Source organism: Manis javanica, chromosome 12, assembly GCF_040802235.1.
Source record: "Manis javanica isolate MJ-LG chromosome 12, MJ_LKY, whole genome shotgun sequence".
Taxonomy (NCBI): domain Eukaryota; kingdom Metazoa; phylum Chordata; class Mammalia; order Pholidota; family Manidae; genus Manis; species Manis javanica.
The window spans coordinates 39163136-39186705 of NC_133167.1; the positions used below are offsets into that span (position 1 = coordinate 39163136).

General features: G+C 38.7%; 1 protein-coding gene across 4 annotated transcripts in view; it reads right to left on the reverse strand.

The window, feature by feature from the left end:
- HECW2 (HECT, C2 and WW domain containing E3 ubiquitin protein ligase 2) overlaps positions 1–23570 on the reverse strand; it is a 344914-nt gene that overhangs the window by 185846 nt on the left and 135498 nt on the right. The gene's annotated exons all lie outside the window — the stretch shown is intronic.

A 23570-nucleotide genomic window follows, 5' to 3' on the forward strand; every position in this document is an offset into this window, starting at 1 on the left:
TGTTGCAAGCCCTCCAATTAATTTTTTTCTATCAACCATCCCCAAGTCACCAACATCCTCCTTATCCTGCCAGGTTCCTTGATCCATTCTTATAATCACTAACTCTATCTTCCTTCTCCCCTTCCGCTGTACCCATGGCAAAGCCCAACAGTAGTTACACCTAGCCACCTACTTAGACCATCTCTGCAGATATGCTGGTGGAAAAATAAAACCAGACAAGGATGCTCATTGGTCTCATTTTAGTCTTGTGACCAAAACCTTGTATGGGACTCATACTACCAGGCAACCCTGCCACACTGCTCTAATTTACACCCTTTCTCAGTTCCCTGGGTGATTATGCCACATTTGTGTCTCTCTCCTCCATTTCCCTACCACCTTCAAATGCATAAAATCAGAAATGAACAGGCTCATTTTTTCACTGCCAGATCTACTACTCACCTTCTCTACATTCCCTTTTTCTTATTCCCTTCTGCTCTTCTGGATGAAGTACTTCTACTCCTGTTGAAGACCAAAGTCCCTGACTTGTGCTTGAATCCCATCTGCTCACATGTTCTCAAGGATTTAACTCCTGAAATTATCCCCCCTCCTGTATCATCAATGTCACCTGGACTGTGTCTACTAAATCATACCCCTTAATACATAACATGCACATGACTTTGCTTTTCTGAATGCCCCTCTAGGCGCTACCCCTTTGCTTTAACCCCCTTCACAGCAAACTTCTTGAGGGAATGATTTACAGCTAAAATAGCCACCTTCTCACCTCGCATTTTCTCCACAATTCACTCCATTCCAACCTCTGTCCATACCAGCCTTTCCAAGTTAGCAATGGCCTCACTTACCATGCTACCAAGACCAATGGCCACTTCTCTCCTCTTCTAGTACTTACCTCTCAGTTCTAACTGGCACTGTTAGAACACTGATTACTCCCTCCCACTTGATTCTACCCTCCTTTCCTCTTGGCTTCCAGAACACCTTATTCTCATGGTTTTCTTTCCTGACCACTCTTTCTCAGACTTTTGTGACTCCTTCTCTTCTCTGCTCAGCCTCCATCCTAGATCCCCATTTAGGTGGTGTAGGGTTATGCTCTTTTGAAGAAGCCTCCTTCAGCCCCATCTGTTTGTCAGTGATTCCTAGACTCCAGATTCATGGACCCAATTTCATTTTCAACATTTCCACTTGGATGTCTAATAGGCATATCAAATTTGACATGGAAAAAAACAATTTTTGATTGCCTCTTCTCTTCCTCCCCATTCCTCCCAGTAACTCCTCTCTCAGTAAATGGAACCACTCTGGTCAAAAACTAAGGCGCCATCTCTGTTTCTTCCCTTCCTCATACCATCCAGTATCTCAGCGACAAGGAAGCTGCATTGATACCATCTTTAGTAATATTTATGAACCTCTATCAGCTTTCCTGCTTTAAGCCCAGTATAAACTCATATTCTCTCTCATCTTCATTGGCAGGAGACTCTGACCTACAATCCATTGTCTACCAGCAGCCAAAGTAATCCTCTAAAATATCAGACCTTGTTACTTCACTGCTTAAAAACCTTCACTAGTCAACCCAATACTTGGAAGAAAACCCAAAAGCCTCATGATGGCTTATAAAGTTCTCTGTGATCCAACCCATCTATTTCTCTGACCCCCACGTATACTGCCTCCTTACCCACTGTGCTCTAGCCACGCTGGCCCTCTTTTGGTTTCTGAAGCCTGCTAAGCTTGTTCGTGCCTTGGGCTTATGCTAGAACCTTTCCCTCTGCCTAGAAAGCTCCCACCCCTGAAATTTGCATGGCTTCTTCCTTCTTGTCAGTGCAAAAGTCATCTTTCAGAGAGGACTTTCCTGGCTCCCAATATAGGGTATACCCAATCATTCTTATCATATTAGCTTTTTTTATTACTATTTGAATTGTACTTACTTGAAATACCATCTGACATTATTCTTATTTATTTTCTCTTTTCTCTCTAGAAAATAAGCCCCACAAGTAGGGACCCACTCTGTTTTATTCACTGTTTTATCGCAGAAATAGAAGTATGTCTAGCACCAAGTGGGTCCTCAACAAATATTTGATAATAAATGTTTATATGGAGAGCTTAGTAAAAAAAAATATGAGCTTACTCGTGTAAAAAAATACCTGTTCCCAAAATGAAAATCATATACTTGCATTTATGTGGCAGACAACACTTCCAAAACATTTTCATAGACATTTGTTTAATCCTCCCATAACCTTTTAGGAGTTCACCATGATTCTTCCTTTCTTCAACACAGAAAGATGCTAAATGATTTATACCAGGTCACATGGCCAGGCAGTACAGTGCTGGAACTAAAGCCTATTTGCTGAACACCCTATTCGGTGCCTAAGTTAACAAATGAAAACACACTGAACTAAACACTTCTGCCATCATGTGCTCTGTGCACGTGCTGCACCAAGAAGATTATTCTGAAGCTATCTGCTCACATATCTCTTCTCCCACAGGCTCTCCATTCCTAGAAAACAAAGTTGATTATTTTATTCATCTGTGTATTCCCAGTGCCTAGCACACTGCCTAGCGTGTTGTAGGTACTTACATGCTTGTTTAATTAACTGAACACTTATATCAGAGCCAAGTGTTCTCAATGCAAAACAGATGGGTTATTCTCTATCTCAATAGTGAAGATTTCACTCTGAATATATAAAAATCCTTCAAGGATTCTTTCGAAAAAGTCTCAAGTTTCACATAATCCAGAATCCTTTGAGTCCTTTCACTGACAGCTTATGCACCACAAGCTGCAGGAGGTTAAATGAATCCAAGATAGTCCTCCAAATCAGTACTCCAATTCGCTTTCCACTTATTGATATAAACAAAGGGCATGTAGAAAGTCTAAGCTTTATTCAATCTCAAGTAAAAGGCCAATGACATATGCTGTATTTTTTTCCATGCTCTGAATGTGGAGCACAAAGAGTACTAATGGTGTAATGGAAGCAACTCTGAATGAATGGAGTATCAGAATCACAGGTTACAATCTCAAATGATGAATCCCAACAGCTGTATGGTTATATGCAGGTTTCCATGAGCCCCTCAGTTTTCTCATTTATAATATGAGTGATAATTATGTTTAAGGTCCTTCCAGCTCTAGAATTTATGATTCTGAAAGAAGTCCTGATTAGATGATATTGTCCCCAGTATCCTATCCCCTCCAGTCTCTAAAGTCAAAATAGCTAAATGAATGAGTGCATTAGTTAGGTTTAGGTAGAGTGGTAATAGTCAAGTATAAATAAATAAATTACTAGATTGAGGGGAAATGTTCTGCACCCTCCACTGGACTTTCAAGATGCAGCATCTTTATGAATAAAAAATTGTAAGTCTCACAATATGACTGGTTCAAAATGCTTTAGAACTAAAAAAAACATCCCCCCTTATCATCCAGTACTCATTATCCTAAGTTACCTCAAGAAGACTACAAAGTCTAATAAACAGATTGGAACCCAGGGGCTGCTAGATTCAGTCTGACTGAGCTCATCAAGGAGACAGACCTTTATCTTACACTATTTCATCGCCTATCACCATAAAGGGCCTATCTCACAAGGCAGTGGTCACCAATATGCCAACACCACCAAAAAGAACAGGCAGGAGAATACAATTAGAGGTGTGATGGAGCCAACTGTTAACAGTTTCCAGAATTTTGAAAGTTGGTTGTTAGATTGCTGGTACTTTGAAACTGACCATGGCGGAAGTATTTATACCATGTGAACCTATAAACACAACACACTGGAGGGTATTTTTAAAGAGAGGGCCAATTTATCAACACACCACTGAATACAGTATGTGGATAGAAAGACTCTGGGCATAACAGACAGTGCAAGACCAACAGAGAGTAAAGAGAAGATAAGAAGTCTAGCCCTGATACTCCCACCAATTGGCCAAGAAAACTAAAGCAAGTCTATGAACCTCTGTTTTGTTGACTAAAATGTAAGAGAAGTTAAGCAAGTGAGCTTGAAGATCCCCTTATGACCTGAAATTCAGGGTTTTATGGTCCTTTGTTTGGGACATACGCACCCTGACTCCCGAGGTCTTCTTTACAGGCAATGTTCCGTAAAGCAGGAACTGGGCAGCACCGAGACACTGATCGATCTTCCCTCCGTCTGAGAAGGTGGTTTCATGCTACTTCAGTGTCATGCATCTGACCAGCCAACCACACTCAGACCTGGTCATACTTCTAAAGCTCCCAGGACCTTGTAAGCATTGGATTGCATCAAAGAAAGTTGCAGAAAGCCTCCAGCTGATGCATGGATTTCCTTTAGACTTTCCTGGCCATATCTGTGAAGTAGATGCTATGTCCTCTCGAGTCGGTGAGGTTCCACAGAGAGCTCTTGGGGCATGAGAGCAGGAAAGGAAAGTGCCAAGCTGCCAGAATAAGATTTAGAAGAAGCACACATCCTGATACCAGAACTCCAGCCTCAAACCGGACCCACCATCCTGAGCTCATTATATAGGAAGTCCCTTATAAGTAGAGACTATGTATTACCCTCCAAACCTGGCATAAGAACCATGAAAGATTTGCTAAAGTAAATTTCCTGGTTTGGTAAAGTTTGGGGTTCATAAATCTGAGGTTAGTATACGGGAAACAAATAACATTTAGTTAAATGTTTTTCTCAGGGCTGCAAAAGACTACTCAGAATAGCTGCTCCTGACAAGCACAGATTTATCCTACAATATAGGATGGCAGTGTCATGCACAGTTTGATCATGAAAAATATAAATGCTCTTGTTGCTCTTCCAAGTGTCCTCATTTCTGGATGCATGGACTTGTAAATATCATCATCACTCCATTGTCCTGCTCTTCAAAATAAAAATGTATATACCACACTTGGGGAGAAGTGTTTAATTGGTAAATGGCAACAGTACATTTTGACATAACCTTAAAAGTAAGGAGAATTTTATTATCCAGGAGGACCGCAATTTATCAGTGCGCTGACAGCCAGATTTTTAAAATTCAGTCAGAGAGAACAGAACTTAAAAATAGAGTGGTTTAAACTTAAGAGTGGATTCTAGAAAATGATCATGTATGTCCAACCTAACTCATAGAAATAGATCTTTAAGGGTCTGTGAGAAGCTGGGGGAGTTATTTAGGTCTGTCTGCTGTGTCCCTTAAACCTTTGGAAACAATTCTTAAGACTCTCTAGGAACATAGTTTTCACAATATTTTGGGAAAACAGTTCAGGACTAAAAGCATTCTTCAAATCAATAACATTCTGAATCTAAAGACTGGAAGAACATTTCAGGTACAACATGTCACAGATTTTGTGTGTTAAATTGAAATACAACCTATATAGGACACTTTTAAAATGCTCATTGATGCAACAAATTTCTATTGAATTTGAATTGGGTACCAGGCACTGGGGATCCAAACACGATTAAGACATGGCCCATGTATAAACTCAGGGTTTGCAGTGGAAGGCACACATCCACAAACGGTAAGACTTCAGGGTGCTGAGAGCTGTGATATTAACAGCCCACCTAGATAAGTATGGACTCTGAGTTCCAAATACCACAAAAGGCAGTAGCTCAGCTGGAGCAGCAGCATCTTTTAATTAGCGACCAGCCTCCACAGCGAATTCAAACAGTGCACTTTCTTTTTACTGGGTGCTACCACTTCTATAAGTAGTAATTTTTTTCTGGTCAGAAAAAGTAAAAAAGCCACAAAGCTGTGGAAGTTTTAAAAGTAATCCAGGTTTGAGACCAAGGCCTTGTGGAAAGGAGGACAACCATTGAGATGACTCAGGATGGCAAAGTCCAGACATCTAGGGCATTGTACATAAAAGGAGACACACTGGAGGCTGCCCAAGCTCAGGAAACGGAGGTGCTGTGGGTGGGAGTTGGAGTAAAAAAGGGGAGAAGGAGCACCCTGAGAAGGCATTTTTAATTTGAAACTCCCTAGGTGTTTGATCAAAATTACACTGGATGATCATGTTACTCAGTTTAAGAACTCTTATTTAGTTACATTTCTAGTATTTTAGCAAAGAACTACTGTATTCATTTTCTAGGGCTGCCATAACAAAGTGCTACAAACTGGGCGACTTAAACAATAGAAACTTATTGCCTCACAATTCTGAAGGCTAGAAGCCCAAGATCAAGGTGTCAACAGAATTACTTCCTTCTGAGCATTGTGAAGGAAAGATATGTTCCAGGCCTCTCCCACTGGCTTGTGACAGGCTAACTTCATGTTTATATGGCACGTCCTTAGCCAAATTCCCCCTTTTTGCACCCCTGTGTGTACTGCAGATTATTTACAAGAGACAAGATATGGAAGCAACTTTAGTATCCCTTGATAGGAGAATGGATACAGAAGATGTGGTACATATGCACAATGGAATATTACTCGGCCCTAAAAAAGAAGGGAATCTTGCTATTTGTGACAATGTGGATGAACCCAGATGGTATCATGCTAAGCAAAATCAGTCAGATAGAGAAAGACAAGTAACATATGATTTCATTTATATATGCAATTGAAAAAAACAAAATAAGTAAACAAACAAATAGACTCATGAATACTGACAAGAGATTATTTGTTACCATGGGGGTGAGGGATGCGTAAAATAGGGGAAGGAGATAAAGAGATACTTCAAATTAGAAAATAAATTAGTCTAGGAATAGAAGTAAAACACAGAGAAATAACCAGGAATATTGTAAGAGCTTGGTAAGGCAAAAGGGGGTAACCATACTTACTATGACAAACATCTAATAATATATATAATTATTGAGTCACTATGTTGTGCCTCTGAAACTAATATAATATTGTATATTATATACTCCAATTAAACAAATTCCTTCTTCATAAAGACGACACTCATATGGACTCAGGTCCATCCTAATTACCTTATTTTAACTTGATTACCTTGTAAAGACTCTAACTCCAAATAAGGTCACATTCAGAAATACTAGGGTGAGGACTCGAGCATATGAATGTAAGGGGGACACAATTCAACCCATACCACCTACATTATATAAGAGATAGCACCTGTCTACAAAGAGCTCATAATCTAATTGTGGGGTTTGGACTTAGCTGCATGAGATATTTCAAAAATGACATTCAGAGGAAGGATGAAATCATATCATAAACTGTGTGTTTTGGGCAAAAGTCTTTAGACTAGTGGTTCCAAAACATCACCTGTGCACAGGCCACCTTCACAATTCCTGCTACATCTCCACAGCACTATTTACTTGATGCTTTTTTGTTTCTACTCTTTTTATTTAAACAACTTTACCTTAGTGCATTAATGGAAAATCAGTATCCTGGCCAAAAAAATAGAAAGAAACCTTAAAAATAAACACATTGTTATCAAATGTGAAAACACTGTCCACCAACCATCCAAAACCTTCTCACTTCACTTTGGGAACACAGCACTAAAGGCTGGTACCTGGAAAGAGCTCTCAGAATTAGAAGTTACATGACAACTCTGATTCAATTCTGTTACCATCTATATAACCTTGGGTAAGCAACTTAAACTGTTTAGTTTCCTCATCTCATTTCCCATCAGCGGCACAGTTAATCAGGTGAATAGGTAAGATAAGAATTTTATGAAATGTTCCTGAAAGAACTCTCTAAATATATAACCAATATAAACATATTACCATGGATAAATTGGAATAAAGATTACAAACTTACAGTCTTAGTTCTGCCTTCATTTCCACCCTCTAATTGGAGCACTCCCTTTACTCTTTGAGGGTCCCCGCAGCTACACAGACTGCCTTCACCATCCCTCACTCCTCTGGCAGGCTTGTGCTGGTCTCTATAGGGGCGCTGAGGCCATCCTCAAGGACAGGTAGCCTCATTTCAACCATCCTGCGCTTCCTGCCTCAAGGACTGAGGCGACATCTGCCTCAGTTTATTGTTTGCTCCTCTTGGCAATGATCCCCACTCTGCCGTTCACCTCCGCGCCCAGCTGTATCCCAAAGTCGTCAAAAGAACATGGCCCCTGATTTTCTTTTCTGTGATGCTTCTGCATGAAATGCTTTGCTTTTCCATAAATAGTTCAGAGCCTGATGCTACATGCATTCCTTCAAAAGAGGTTCTTTCCAGGGGACTTGAGTACAGCTGTCAATCAGCTTGACTTATAAGCAAAAAGATGAGAGAAAGGCAACAGTTTCCCCAGCAGCACCATTTTCTATCCCATTTTGCCCATTTGCACTCAGCTCAACTTGACCTCTGAATCTGAGACAAAAACCATGCCTGGCCTCCATTCCTGTAACATCTCCATCTACAACTTGACAATGAAGTTAAACAAATCCCAACATGTCTTCTCCACTTCAGACTCCAAAGATACTGTTTAACCCCATGTTTTCCAATATAAATTTTATAACTGGGCATTTAGTGACCTGACACTGTGAACTTACATATATAAGCAGGACTTGTAAGGTACCACATCGTTCTTTTACCCGGCTGCTTGTTCTAGGCTGCTCTGTGGGATGGGTTCTTCGCTCACCACTGGATGAAATGAGAGCAGGCCCCTTGACTTTTCCGGTCATGCATGATAATGAAAAGTTCTCTGGTCACATCAAGCTACAAAAATGTTCTAGTCTTGCATCACAGTCAAAACTCCAAATATCAGTTAAAATGAAATCCTCTCCTCTGTCTTAGCTCGGGCTTGCTTCATGCAGAAAGGCTTCGGCAGAAAGGGAGGTGTGGCTGGATTTTCTATTTCCTCCCAGTTTCTGATTCTTTTAGGGTAACAGTGGGGTGAAAGATGGAGAGGTTGGGAGGCAGAGAAGGTTTGGTTGCACTGGAACTGCCACAGCCTGGTGCCAGAACTCTGAGAGCTTGCAGTATCTCTCTCTCTCAGAAGGATATTTCCTGGGTTCTGGAGAGATATCCCTTTCTGGGGATTCTCACCTGCAATTTCCTCTATATAATCACTTACAACCCTCTGCCCCTGAGACACTGGAACTTCAGAAGCACACTCAGACTCCTTCACACTCAGCCTCTTTCTGCCAAGGTCTTCTGTTCTGTTCCTCTGGGTGGCCCCTGAGTAACATGAGCATCTCCAGGTAGTTTTCTGGAGCAGGAGTAACAATAATTCATCCACACAAAACATGCATTCTTGTCCCAGCTCAGGCAGTGCGGGCCATTGCCAGCAAGCCCTCCTTACTCTGTGTTCTAGTGGCAGCTGCTCAGTTTTAGAGTCCTCACGTGCGGGTCCGACTCCAGTCCACTGGTGTCCCTCACACTGCAGAGGGCACTCACAGAGCCCTGGAGCAGCTCCCCTGGCATTCCTCTCAGCTGACCTGAGGTGGAGGGGAGTACCCTGATTCTCTCCAGCATGTATGTGTTAGACAGAGAGAATGGGCTCCCCTGCACCCCGAAAGTGACCCCAAAGAAATCCCCCATCCAACCAACAACTCCTCCCTCACCTGGGTGATCAGGTAAGGGTCATGAGGATCATTCTGGAACCGCTCTTCCCCAAGCCCTGCTTGGGTGGCCAAGCATCTCACCCTGGAATGTGGTGGCGGCTGTCACCTTTCACTCAGGGCCTCAGCTGGAACTGATCCAGGATGAGCTGCATTTTATCATCCTTGCAATTTAATGATGTTATGAATCCTTGAAGTAAAATTTCCATCATCATAATTTCCTACATATAGTATTTAGTTCTTTTTTTTAACTCAATAAATACTTATCCAAAAGTAATGGGCTCTATTTGCCAGTACAGCAAATAGAAGTAAAAATATAGGTTCTTTGCCTGCTGAAATACACAGCAGCATTATCATCATCATCATCATAATCAACATTTTTTGTACTCTTACTAAGCTAAGTCTTGTACCAAACACTTTATATGTGTGCATTAAAATCCACCTGAGGGTTTTTATTATTTCCTATTAGATTGATATTGTTATCAGAGACTGTAAATAACTGGGCCAGTGTCACACAGGAAGCAAGTGGCAAAGTAGAGATACAAACACATATATACCCAACTTCATAGCCTAACACTTTACCACTTGCCTCTACTACGTAAGTCAGAGAAGGTTTATGACAAAGGCTAGTGAACAGCAGAAGCTTCAAGTCTGGAAAATGTCAGCTCCTCCTTATCCTAAATGAAAACACCTTAGAAAAGTTAATTCACTCTTGGGTGTATTATTTTGGCAATAAAATTAAGTTACTAATAACTGCCTAAATGAGACGTTTGTTGTGTTGCATGGCATCCGCCTTTCTCACCATTTTCAGCAGGGTAGCTTGTATGACACTGACCTCGCCCCTATCTCCAGGTAGGCCTTGTCGGTTCACAGGGTAATTTGCACATACCACTCTCCTGGCCACAGTTACTGGTCCACGGAAGCCCTACATTGGTTTGTTTTCAGTCCCTGACAATCCTAACTGATACACTACTGCATAAGGTTATTTTAAGGGTTAAAAAAGGTAAGAGATGTTAAAGCATTTAGCTTAAGGCCTGGCAAAAACAAACTTACTTATTAAATGTTTGGCAGTCATATGGAACAAGGCTTGGACTAGAGTATGTCAGACTAAGGAGATAACTTAGGAAGCTAATAATGAAGTAACAGTGGCAGGAAACAATGCTAACTTAAATCTTACAATCACTTAGTACCAGATCAGATGCTCAAGTTGGGAGTGGGGTCAGAGTAAAAACCTGGGGCAAGGCTTACAAGCCTGAGAGACTAAAAATACGGCATTGCCACTAACACAAATAAGGAAAATAAAAAGTACTGGTTTGGCATGTCAGTCGATTTGTTTTGAATGAGCAGAGTTTGAGGAATGAGTAGGATATTCAGAGAGAAATTATTTGGGGAGCTTTAGACTGAAGCTGGGACTAGATAGTGGTTAGCTGACAAACTGGCTCTGCGCTAGCTGAGGGCAGCGGCAGCCAAGATTTGCAGTGTTTACCCCCTTCTGTGTTGTACATGCTTTCATCACAGCTGACTTCATGCCACCAACATGAGAGCCTTGAATGCAGAGTGGGGAAGAGATGTGCAGAATTGGCTCTCGCAAGCCAGGAAGGGATGGCACCAGTCCCCCTGGTTTAGAAATGAAGCCTTCTGCTTAGAATGGCTAAAGACTGGGCAAGAATGAACTCACTGAAGGAGAGAGGTATTAAAAAGAAGCGATTCATAGTAAAGCCTGAAGAATCTGAGGATAAGGAAAGAAAGGAGTTTCAGTAAATAGGAAAAGACTAATGGCCAGAAAACCTGGGGGAGCCAAGGCAGTGCGACAGCCAATGAAGAAGCAGCCTCAGCAAGACAGGCAACAGGCAGCCTCTAAGGCTGGGGTGGCGAACCAAAGGTCTGGTGTTGGACTTTAAGAGTTATTGTTGACTTGCAAGTGTGTGGTTTTGGCAAATAGTAGGGATAGAAGGGTCCTATTGTAACCTATTACAAATAAGAATTCTCTGTACACAATGTTTATTTCTTCGTATCCTTTTCTTAATAGAAATATTGAAGAAATTTTGAAATATTTCAGATGTTTGAAGAATACCTGAAGCATTTTGGTGCATGGACATTTATGCCTTTACAAAACAATAAATTCTATCAACTACAGTTTAGAGAAAGATGAAAGCTTGTTACTTGATGACAAAAGAATTTTTTACCCTAAACAATTATATTAGATCATCTCGGCCTTTCCTATTCTCAATTATTATATGCACTCAAACCTATGGATCTAAAATCCCAAGGCCTGGGGTGCTGCGTTGGAAAGGAATAACAGAACAAAAAGGGTTTCTGTGGATCTGACAGGAGAAGTCACCTGTAGAACTGTGATGGCTCTAAAATAACTCTTTCACTGACATATTGCTCAGATGAACAGAAAATAAGCATGGGGGAGGGGTATTTTAGACAGTGCTATAAAAACTAATAAAAAAGTAATAAATAAAATAAATATCTGAGCCTCTCTTCAAGGAACTAACTCAAAATACTCCACTGAACCTTCAAAGATGACATGATGCTCAGGGGAGGCACAGCAAATGCCCATTTAACATATCCTGGTGTAACCACCCAAGCTCACGGGGTGCAAGGGGTGAGAATGAGGACAAGACCAATTCAGCTACCGTGGGAACCCGTCCAGACCCCAAGAGTGTGCCCCTAGAGGGAGTGTGAAAGACGCAGTTCTTGCAAGCAGCCTACCAGGCTGAGTGGAATTTTTGTTTTAAAAGATAGGGTTTGGGGTTTTGTTTTTGTTTTTAATTTTAAAAAGTCCGTAAACAGGTACTCAATCTAAGACAGGAGTCTGTTTCAGTATTGGAAGAAGAACTGGCTGTGTTGAACTCAAGTCATATTGCCTTCCTGTGGGTTTTTTCATTTTGATACTCAAAAATTAAAGAACTGTAGGGATTGGCTTTAGCACTAACTCCCTTTAAAAAGCAACTCCACTGGAGGAAATCCTTATTAAACACTGTATTTTGTCTGACCTTTTTACTGAACAACTATGGGCATATTACTTAATCCTTCTGGGCTCAGTTTCTCATTTGATGCAGTCTGTGGAGTAAATGATTACTAATTTTGTTTCTAAATTTAAAACCTTTATGACTCTAAGTTTTAAAATAAACTTCAACAGATGGATAATATATTTAATGATTCCAAATGATGAATAATATAGTACTTTGCTACCAGCATTCAATTTCCTTAAATAAATAATTTCCTTACATCTGAGTGAAACTGACATAAAATGAGGAATTCTGGAGGTTCCGGTCAATAGCATCATATTGCAAAAATGATAATGCTGCTTATCTTAACAGTATTGCTATAGTTAGAAAGACTTACAAGTAATAATAATGATGAGTTTAAAAGAATTCAGGTGCTCCATTCAGACAAATGAATCACGTGATGGGCCAGAAAATCCTATTCCCTGACATATGCTGACCTGTAACCCTGCTCAAATCAGCAGTTATAACAGGTCATGTGCACAGCACAGTTCACCCTGTTTATCTCCTTGGAATGGCTCAGGAATGACAGGTTTCAGCATTTGAAGAGGGCAGAGGAAAAATGTCTGTCACGCAGCCCAAAACTAAGAATTTAACCTCCTCCAGATGTTCACTAAATTCTTAATGTTTTCCTTTTCACAAGGAATGTTTTATCATAACAAAAATATGCTACAGACATACATTTAAAGAAAAAAACTATTTATCGGGATGCTTTAAAAAGATATGTAATGAACATTTAGAATACTATTATTTAATAGTGTAAATTCTCAGCTGAAAATTTCCAGGTTTCTTTTTTTTAGGTTTTTCAGTAACATATTAGTTTCTAATATTATAGCTTAGTGCTATAATTATAGTCGCCAAAAAAGGAGTACTTATTTTTATAGAGTAAAAGGATGATCATTCTATAATCCATCAATAATTTCATAATAGCACTTGTTCATACTAGAGATATAATAATTATATAATTATATTGTAACTATAAATATACATATTTCAGGATGTCAAAAACACTACAGATATTCTTCATACTAAACTAAAAACAACTTTCAGAAAAATGTCTATGACTGCTTATAGCAGATGCATAAAAGTTAAACAAGAAACAAGAAAGAAAGGTCTAAAAAAATGAGACTATAAAGCAGTACCCACACTGAATTCAAGGAATGAATGTATCTCTACTTAAATACCCAATGCTTTCCATATAGAAGATAGAATTCATGGGCAAAGAAACAGGAAATAAAGGCCAATATACAGTACTATAATTAGAAAAAAAATTAACTGTGATCCTAAATATAGATGATATTTTTTAAATTCTTTCAGATACCTGGTATATAAAGAAGTCCTAATATTGTTGAACAAATGAATGAATGAACACAAAAATAATCTGTTGAACAAAATTATTAGGAGAAAACTACATAACGTGAAATAATCTTTAATAAAAAAGTACTTAGTTTTATGTCATAATTGCTATAGCCTAAAACTTACTCTTTAATGAAATTAGTTAATCTGCATGGTTAGTATATAGCCCAGAGAGCTGGGTAAGGTGCTCAGGATACAGCATGAAGAGAACACAGTTAAAGAGTTAAGAGTGCAACTGGAGAGACAAAAATGGAAAAAGACAAATTATAACACAGTGTGATATGAAAAACACAGCACTGAAATAGTGATATGAAAAAATTCCTAAAGGAGCAGGAAAATGGGCCAATTGCCTGGAAGAGTTAGAGGGTAATTCATGGAGTGGGTGACTTCTCAATCCTATCTAAAAGGATACACAGGAGTCAGCCAGGTAGGAAGGATGATGAGGACAAGAGGTGCAATCTTCAAGAAGAGCACATGCAAGCCCCTCATGAGAAAGACTTGGTATGTGCATATGTAATTCCCACCTCCTAGAATAACATCTTCTCATGTGAACACCCAAAACTTCTTTATGGCAAGTCCAAACATCACCTTCTTGGTGAAGCCCCTTCTATACACCCTTCCTATCCCTGAACCCACCTCAGGCACTAAACTTCCTTCTCCATGCTCTCAGGGCCTCTGTAATATTGTCCTGAACACAGTACATTACGATTATTTCCTTCCTACATACATATCACCCTACTAATATGTGAGCTGATCGATGTTTGTATCCCATTGCCTAGTGACAGACAAACAGTAGACTCTCAACAAATGTTTGGGGGTACTGTGGTAGTTACTTCCTATGAAGGAACAGCCTATGCATATACTTCACAAATGTTATCTTGTTTCATCTTCCTTGCAGTTTTGTAGAGTCAGTATTGTTCTCATTTTGTACATGAAGAAACTGAGGCTAAGAAGGATTAAATAACTCCCAAGCACCAACCAAGTGGCAGAGCCAGAATCTCATTCAGATGTGTCCCACTTCAAGCCACTCTATGACCCACTGCTGAGTTTAATTGGTCCACTAGATTCTACCTAGTTCAAGCTTTGTAATTCAGGCATTAATGTGGTTCTCATAATGACTTTACAAACCATGTAAGCTGAGAAAATATGACCATTTATAGTATTTAATTATTGTTTTATAAATTTTGATATAAGAAAAGAAATATCAGACTTTCCCATTGAGTATGCATAGAGTGGGATTTTAAAAATTCTTAATTTAAAGAAAATATGCACAAAAGGTAAAACAAAAAGTCTTAGAGGCAAGAATTTCTTTATGTCACCTTTAAATTTGAGTTACAACCCTCTGGTACCCACAACTTAAAATAGACTGAAAATATGAATTGCTCTATACAGTTCCTCTGAAGTACATATAAAGTTTGCACTTTTGTGGAGTCTGTATTTATTCAAAGATTCAACAATAATATCAGCCAGGCTATGGGAAACAACTGACAAAAATTAATATAATGACTTTGATTTTAAAAGGTTTACTATAACTCAAAGACTGTTGGCAAAATGCTGGTTTAAAATGAATACATATTCAAGGGCTGAAAGGAAAAACCTCCAAGCAAGAATACTGTACCTGGAAAAGTTATCAGAAGAATTGCAATTTACATTTATAATTTGTAATTCACATTTGTAACAAAAAGAATAAAATACCAAGGAATAAATTTACCCAATAAAGTGAAAGACCTGTATATTGAAACTGTAAGCTATTAATGAAAGAAATAGAAGAAAACACAACTAAATGGAAAGACATTCTTGCTCAGAGACTAGAAGAATTAATCTTGCTTAAATATCCATTCCTCCCAAGGCAATCTATAGATTCAGTGCAATCCCTATCAAAATTCCAAAAGCTTTCTCACAGAAATAGAAAAAATAATCCTAAATTTGTATAGAACCACGAAAGACCCTGAATAGTCAAATCAATCTGGAGAAAGAACAACAAAACTGGAGGTATCATGTTCCTTGATTTCAAACTATATTACAAAGCTATAGTGATCAAAACAGTATGGTATTGGCATAAAAACAGACATACAGATCAATGTAACAGAACAGAGAACCCAGGACTAAGCCTATACATATATGGTTAATTACTATATGACAAAGGAGCCAAGAATATGCAGTCAGAAAAGGACAGGCTCTTCAATAAATGGTATTGGGGAAACTGCACAGACACATGCAAAAAGTGAAACTCAACCACTTTATTACACCAAACACAAAAACTACCTTAAAATGTATTAAAGACTTGAATGTAAGTCCTGAAACCACAGAAGTCCAAGAAGAAAACACGGGCAATAAGCTCCTTGACATAGATCTTGGTGTTGATTTTTTCAATCTGACACCAAAAGCAAAATTAAACAAGTGGGACTACATGAAACTGAAAACTTTCTGCACAGAAAAGGCAACCTCCCAAATTGGAGAAAATATTTGCAAATCATGTACCTGATGATTGGCCAATATCCCACGTATGTAAAGAACTCATACAACTCAATAGGAAAACTCTAACAATCCAATTAAAAAGTAAGCAGATCTGAATAGGTATTTTTCCAAAGAGCAGCAGGTACATGAAAAGATGCTGACCATCTTTAATCATCAGGGAAATGTATATCAAAACAACAGAGAGATATCACCTTGCACCTGTCACAATAGATAATATCAAGAAGACAAAAAATATCCAGTGCTGTTGAAGATGTGGAGAAAAGAGAACCCTTAAGAAAGTATGAAAAGCCAATTACAACAAACACTACAAAATTAGTATGTGTGGCAAGCAATTACTTTGCGGGTTGGTAAAGGGTTTTATTAGAATGAAGAATTTCTAAACCTCATGCCAATGATATCTTCAACTACAACAAGAAATATTTACAATTATTTAACATTGACTAATTATGGCATCTTTACAAGCCTCCTTTAAGGAAAAGTGACAGAATAAGCATGGAAAAAAAACTCAAGTAAGATTTATAGACTAACTGGATAGAAAATAAAAACCATCCCAATTTATGAACTGAAGAATGCCTATTTCAAGAATTGCTTTCAACCAGTATGTTAGGGGATAAGATATACTAAAGTTTCTTTGGATGCACTGAGCTACATTAATTTTTTAAAACCTACCTAATGTCCAGAGAAGTCTTCCTTAACCATTTTGAACACATGGAATTCTCTGTGAACCAAATCTTCACCATGCATATTAAAAGGAAGATCTGTGATGGGTTTGAAATGCCAATGCAATGCTGGAATTAAGATTCTATCAGTTGCTGTTGTGCATCCATAATGTCAGACACTGTCCTTGGTCCTGCCCTGGGTATGTCCTCTCATACAGTCGGATACTTTCTAACCCCTAGTATCTATTCTTGCAGTCTCAATACACAGATGTCTTAGGCTTTACAACAGAGCAGAAGATCAGATACATTGTTAGCAAGACACCTCTACTACGGCAGAGATATTGGCTGCTAACTAACAGCAAAGAGGTTTTATTTCCCAGTCCTCCTCTTGCAGTTAAGCAGATCATGGGACTCATGCTGAACAATGGCCTCTGAGCAGATGCAGTGTGTTACCTTGAAGCCAAACATTTAAGAGCTGGTGTAAGAGTCTCCAGTCCTCTCTTCCCTTCATACCTGCCTGAGAAGGTCATGTGTTCCACATGGTATAATAGTAAGATGGTTGAGGCTTTAATAATCCAATATGGCAAAAATCAGCAAGGTAGTGAGCCTGCATATTATATGATAATACAAAGCAAACACTCTGCCAACCCACACTGGACTAGCATTAGCAATAAATCATCTTTTGTTCTAGTAATCACTGAGGATTCAGGATTAGTTAATTACTACGGTATAATCTGACCTATCCTAATACAACTAGGTAACAAAAAGTAGAGTTAAGTTGTTTCAAGAAACAATTTCATGTTCAAAGCTCTTATTTTCTAAGAGCATTTTTTTTAATTTAAAGACATTACCTAAAATTAACTTTTCTCTGGCAGTAATCACATAAAAATACCAAAAGAACTTCAGAACACACAATTATATTTGATAGCTATTCTGGAAACTAAACACCTAATACATTCTTTGTTCCATTTTATTGAATTTAATTCAGATTAAACTACAGCTTTCCCATCACCTTGGAAAGCATGTATGTACATAATACACAAATTAAAATACTGTATTATTTAGCACAATAATAGTCTAAGTGCTTTATATAATTTCTCAAGCTCTGTTTCAAAGGTATGGACTTTTTTTTTCTGGAAGCAGAAGTGACCTGGTGTATCACTTTAATCAGGAAATCCCTTCTTGTGGATTCACTCAGTGGATAAATTTGTGCTGCAGCTTCAGACTATCAAAATTATTTTATTATTATTAACAGTAGGCAAAATAGTGGTGACAGCTTACAATCAGCAGGACCTTCCAATGAGCCCAGGCATCTTGTTGAGAGATACACATTACCTTATTTGATTCTCATATTGGTACTTTTCTTAGTCTTTTTTACAGATAAAAAAAGAGCAATTTAAAAAAATTACATAACTTATCCAATCTGGTAAGTGGATTCAAATTTACTAGTCTGTCTGACTGTAGAACCTATGCTTTTAACCACTGATAATCCTAGGATTTCTCAAAGTATGCTGCATGTGATCACCTTGGGGGGTTCATAGGAAAAGTTGGGGTTTTTTTTAATAGTTAATGCATGTTAGAAAGAAATACACTACAGCAAACCTTTCCCAGGCCTTACTCCTTAGAACAAGGCCAGGGTAGATAAACTATTTTAATCAGGTGGTTTAAAGAAGAATATCAATAGTACAGATGATAATCCAATGTTGCAAAAATCAAGAAGGTGCTGAGAAAACAACTAAAGGTAGGAAAATACTGGACTACATTTTTCAACACAAAGGAGAAGAAAATGAAGACTAGGACACAAAATACTTAAGCTCCTACCTTGACTGCCTCCAACTAGCTGTGGGGTATCACCATTCTCAACCTGAAACTTTGGGATCTTAGAGTTCTAACATACACAATCCTAATGCAGAGCCCAACTATTGCAATCCTACTTTATTTTACCAGCCAAATGCAAAAAATACATGAAAAACATCATAATACAGAATTCATGTAAGAAAAAGTCAATAAAGTTGTTCTGCTATTTATCTTTGAAGACAGAATCAACATACGGACACTGAGAGGTATACTCAAAGTGTAGTCCACACAAATGCTGGTAAACTTTGTTACTGGCCCATGACAAGATGAGAAGCTTGAGCCAGAATATGAAATACCTACATCAATAAGCCGATGATTCAGTTCAGATAAATTTTTTTTTAATAGCAAGATTTTTTTCCATGAAGGATGCAGTACATTGATTTACATTCTAGGGAAAGCTTATCTAGTCATAGATGAGAAACAAACCAGCATTTTGAGTAACACTGGTGTACAGCAGCACAGTTTACGCCTCTTTCATAACGTGCATTTTCCTAGCTCTGCTCAGGTACCTGAAGTTGCCTGCAAAGGTAGAATGACAAAATAAACCTTTAGAAGTGTTTTTCTTTTGAGTGGCCAGAAAAATCAGCACAAGACAAAAGATAGGGGAAATTAGATAGTGGGCCTGACACAAATTTAATAAGCTCTGCCTCCTCTTTAAATGGTGTCCATTTCACTTTTCATAGAAAACTATTTGTGTTGGGTACTTTTAAGTGTTTCTGCACAAGATGAGCCTTTGTCTTTTTTTATTTAGAGAATTTAGGAGGAGGCAGTGAGTAGCACTGTTCAACTTGTAAGTGGTCAATTTTAATTTTGGAGACCAACAATAAATTATAAACCTACTGATTTCTGACAACTATGTGTAAGGTATTCATTATTGTAATCTGAAGATTCAGGGATACAGCTACATTAAAATCATCTCTGGAAGTCTCCGAGTGTACATGAGACTTTCTAGGGAAAAACGTATAATTAGCATCTGTTTTGAGAATGATATTCACACCAAAAGTTTCCTCAAACGGTGCTTTGATATTTTCAGTTTTTCTTTGCGTTCCCAGTAGGACCTGTGAACTACCTTAAATGTCTAAAGATTTATTTTGCTCATCTGTGAGGATGTATTTTCCCTTCAGATTTGTAGTGTTAAAAGTCATCTGGAGTGAGTTGTACAATGCACAACATTATTACCCATTAGCCAACAAAAAACAAAATTCACATTTCTAGAGAGTAAGAAAATATAAGCCAAGAGAAACAATTACAATGCAGTGTATGTCAGTAAGCCACACCTTGCCAGAGCAGTGTTCCACCCAAATCCTTCCCCTTCGGGACTTATTTCTATAGAGACCATCTCTCTGTTCTGCAAATAAAACTAGATGTTGCTAGGAAACAGTCTGGCTTCTCAGGACACAAGCAAAGGGGAGCAGCTATTCCTACCAAGAGGTACAGAAATCTGAAGCTATTCCTGACATATGTGCTACTGTTATAAAACCTAGATTCTCAGTACATCTATTTCATGGAGCCCAAAAGAGAATTTATTATGCATATTCCTGTTCAGTCACAACAGCCTTAAATTTATGACACAACCTGGACACTGAAATTCTTTTCCCTATCCTAGGTCTTCTCCAAATGTATCATCTCACCTACCCTCACTGAATAGCACCCAAGAAAATGGTTTTGCTTATTTTCATATTACTAATTAAATGAGTAATTTGAAAGATTCTTCCCATCACATTATTGGTCCTAGTAAACTTTTGAAAACATATACATGGCTTGTAATTTGAATTCTCCAAGGTTTTTATCAAACTTTTTTTTACTTCTTTTAGTGGTTTTTACCTTTATTAAAGCAGCCACGAGCACTCCCTCTGACGTGGTAACTACAGAATAGTCCACTCCCTCCTTGTCCTGCCTTTAAAAGCAGCTGGTGCCCCTTCTTTTCTCTTTCTCATCCTTATAGACACCCCAGCAGCTTAGTTAGGAGCAGCTGCTGGTACAAGAAAGCCTCACTACTGATGACTTAAACAAAGAAGGGGACCTTTTTTTCACACACAGCAAGAACTCTGGAGCACCAGTCCAAGCTCCTGCTAACTTTGTGGCCATCACTCTTCACTCTCAGCCTTCTTCACGGATGCCTTACAGTTGCTACATGATTCAACATCTCAAGGTTTCACATCCTTTCACTAGAGTCCCAAGTACAGAGAAGTTTAAAGACTCTCTTCATGGGGCCCTGGCTTTTCTTTAGAGAAGGAAGCTCCCTCAAAGTCTTTCCCTTATAGCTCACTGGCCAGAATGGAGTCACATACCCACCCCTAGACTACCCACAAGTAGGATTACTGTATAGGTCTAGACCTTTCCTGAGTCCAGGGAGGGCTGAACTGCCCAGAGACCAAGGACTTGCTGCTCACCCCTGACCTCATAGGAAGGAAGGGACCAGGAAATAGCCCTCATTTAAAACCACAGTGCTGCCACCCATCCTTCTCTACATGGGCTGGAAAAGCCTCCACAGGGCTGAGGTTGCCTCCAGTTTATAGGCCAGAACAGCTCATCTTAGCCCCAGGAGAGAACGGGCTATCTCCGCTTAAAGCCAGGTCTCTGTTCACTTATTCTAAGGTCCTAGATAAGCCAAGCTTTCTTTTAAACACAGCTGTGTCCCTTCAACTATAGAAAGGAGCCATAATTAATGTCTTAGATGCTGGGACCTGGCCCTTTTAAAGCCATTCATTGTGGAAGACTTGTTAAAACAAATCCCATGTCCCTGAACACCAAGTACCTCGTTCTCCTCACATGGTATTATTCACAAGTGCTAGGGTCCATGTTCATCCCAGCCCCTTGAGAGGTCTGGGGCACCAGTTCTTCACCTCTCCTCTCTGCCAGGGATCTAAAGCTATTGGAAAATACATTAAAAAGGACTGACGAACACATGGGACTCAAACTATCTTTTACTATTTATTGAAACATCTCTGGAAATGGCTAGATAGGGAAATTAGTGGAGCCTCTTACATAGCCTACCCAAAATTAAAAGCATCAGAGAAACTTCTGCTTCAAGCCATATCACAGTAATTAGTTCCAAATAGTTGTTTAATGTAAACAGTTATAAAACCAGGAGGCAGTGTTTTTCAGGCATTGCACAATGGGTAGCATAAGACTAAAATCCCAGTGAGAAGAGAAGAGGTAACTGTGACCATCCAGATCCCAGTTAAGGGATGATTTCCTGAGTGCTGGCAACGAGTTAGAGTCCACGGCAGTCCTGACAAGCCCGGAAGGCAGAGCTGAGTCTGGGTCTCCTGAAGTGACTGGAATCTCCAGACAGGGCACTGTAAAGGAAAGAGCTGTGGAGGGGTGCACACAGGGATCCCCCACAAGTTTTTGAGTAACGTCTGGACTGCACACATGCAGGACAAGACTATCAAGGCTTTCTAGAGAGCAGCTGCTACAGGGAGTGCAATGGAGTTGTTAGAAGTCAAGCAGTGCTGGAGGACACGGGAGTTACAGCCCAGCCAGAGAAGAGACCTGGTTAACATTCCAGGGATCCAGCTAAGACATCAGAAGTCCCATTACTTAGGAATAAGTACAAAGTCCTAGAAGGACTACTGCAGACTTAACCTAACAAAGCCCCAATCAAGCCCCAACAAAATCCACAGGAGAGACCAAACTAGACGTGGAAGCTCATCAAGTTAAAAGTGCTGGGGAAACCACACTGGGCTTTCCAGGGATCCATCCTAACAAAGTGTAAAATCATCCCCAGCAAATTCAAGGAAATAAATTCATCTACTAGAATAAAAATTAACATTAAAATAAAAATTGTTCCACAAGACTCAGGATTCCTATAACTTGAAATTTTTAATGTCCACTGTAAAATCAATAATTGCTAGATAGGCAAAGAAACAGGAAAATGGGACCCATGATCAAGAGAAAAACAATAAAAACTTCCCCTTAGGTGGCCTCGATATTGGTTTTAGCAGAGTATTTAAAGCAGCTATATTCAGTTCAGTTCAAAGAACTGAACAAAAACATAGCCTGGATGAGTTAACACATAGGGAGTCTCATAAGATAAATACAATTATAAAAAAAGGAAGAAATGCAAATTCTATAAAAAGTCAAACAACTGAAATTTAAGAATCCATTGGGTGGGACTGACAATAGAACACAAAGGAAAAAGGAAGGAGTTAGTGAACCAGAAAATGGATAAATAGAAAAAATATTATGATACAATATTAGATTATATTGTCATGTTTGATTTAAGATTTTTTTTTTATGGCTGGTTGGTAGGTTTTGATTTGTGCTTTCAAATGAAACAGAATGTATATTTCTATTTCCTGGGCTGTGTTATTCATCATCCACTCACTGATGAATATGAGATATAAAAAGCTAAACAGAACTTGAACACTTTTACTAAAACAAACAGCAATCCTTTCTAAACCATTTGTTAAAATATGACACCTTCTTCACCTGCCTAAGAAACATCAGGAATTTTGAAATAAATACGTTATACTTCAGGTTGTACCTAATGAAATTCAACCTTTAGAAAATATAGAACATTTTCTATATCAGTTATATGAATCTAAACATATTTTTCATCAGTCTAAATATCTAAATATATTAGGAAGTGCTAATAGCCACCTCTTTCCAAAATGAGACTACTGAGTAAAAGCAATGTGAAGTTTTGAAAAGAAAATATTATAAAACCTACAGGTTCTGGCATTTAATTAGAGTAGAAATGTAACCATAAAATTCATATCAGCAAAGGTATTTATGATCGTTGACTATTTCCCTCCCAAAGAAGAAAGAAAAGTTCCCAGAATCTGCGTATGTTTATTTGTATGTGTGAATTTTTTCCA